The 1308-nt window shown below is 36.7% G+C and overlaps 1 pseudogene; it reads right to left on the minus strand.

The window, feature by feature from the left end:
• Positions 1-152: 152 nt before the first annotated feature.
• On the minus strand, positions 153-271 carry LOC112485725 (annotated as a pseudogene).
• Positions 272-1308: the final 1037 nt, after the last annotated feature.

Raw genomic sequence — 1308 nt, forward strand, 5'->3', positions numbered from 1 at the left:
AATCTCTATCTTTCTCGTGAGTTGGATCCCACGTTTTTCTTGTTTTCCGTGTCTTCTTCTTCTTTTTTTTTTTAAGGCGAGGCAACCCTTGGTTGACCTTACAGATTGCAAGGACCTTGTCAGTTTACAATCCCTTATTTCTTATTTTTTTACACCTACAGCACCTGGTCTTCCTAGGTAGTCTCCCATCCAAGTATTAACCAGGCCTGACCCTGCTTTGCTTCCGAGATCAGATGGGATCGGGCTTGTTCAGGGTAGCATGGCTGTAGACAGATATACTTCAAAAAATTCAGGAAGATGGTATACTAAATCAGTCTTATTGGGCCAAATGATAATAACTAACATTTATTGAGTTTTTACTATGTGCTAGGTACTGTTCTGAATGATTTCCATATATTAACTCAGTTTGTCCTTGTAGCAACGCCTTGAGGTAAGTACAATTATTATGATTCCCATTTTGAGCAAAGTTTCTCAAGTCACATAGAAAATAAGTTAAAAGGTGGGAGATAGATCCGGAAAGTCTTAACAACCACTCCTCTTCGCTGTTGATCAGTTAACTGAAAAATAGGAAAAGTACAATATAGAGAGATATCACTAAAAATGTTACCTACAAAAAAAAAGTTACATACAACAGAGTGAGCCTGGATCATCTTGTCATAATAGAAAGCAAGAGAACTTCAGAGACTAGAGAGAGGTGTCAAAAGGACATGAAAGCTAAACTAAAGAGGCTCCCCTCTGCTAAAGAAAATAAACCCGAGAATCAAGAATTGTAGTAGATTAAAGCACATCAAGATGTGGAGGGGAAATCTCATTGGTCATCTTTACAGAAGCTAGAAAATAACTCATTATTTTTGAAAACCGGTAGAGAGGGAAAGAATCAAACATTTACCCCACTTACACTGTACAGATATTGGGGTAACTAAATTGTTGACGAAGGCAAATTTCTTTTTATGGAAATATTTCAGATAATAAATGAGGCAGAAATAATAGAATAGTGTCATTTTTAACTCCTGATAATATAATGAATTAAGCCACTACATTATGTTACAGAAAAAGACGTAGGCAGACAGTACATGCTTCCTGATGGAATCATCACATCATCATCTGTGAAGCGTTCAAGCCAAAAACAAACAAACAAAACACCTGAATCCGATTGCACCTCTAGATGTGATTCCCAGTTTTTAAGATAATGCAGGAGACAGAGAAATGTTTTAAATGACACCATAGGAAATAAAATCGGTACAATCCAGACGGTGGGAAAAAGTATAGGACATAGGACCTCATTTCTTCAACCCATAAATTGTAAGG

This window comes from Pteropus alecto, unplaced genomic scaffold (assembly GCF_000325575.1).
Source record: "Pteropus alecto unplaced genomic scaffold, ASM32557v1 scaffold5, whole genome shotgun sequence".
In the NCBI taxonomy this organism is placed as follows: Eukaryota; Metazoa; Chordata; class Mammalia; order Chiroptera; family Pteropodidae; genus Pteropus; species Pteropus alecto.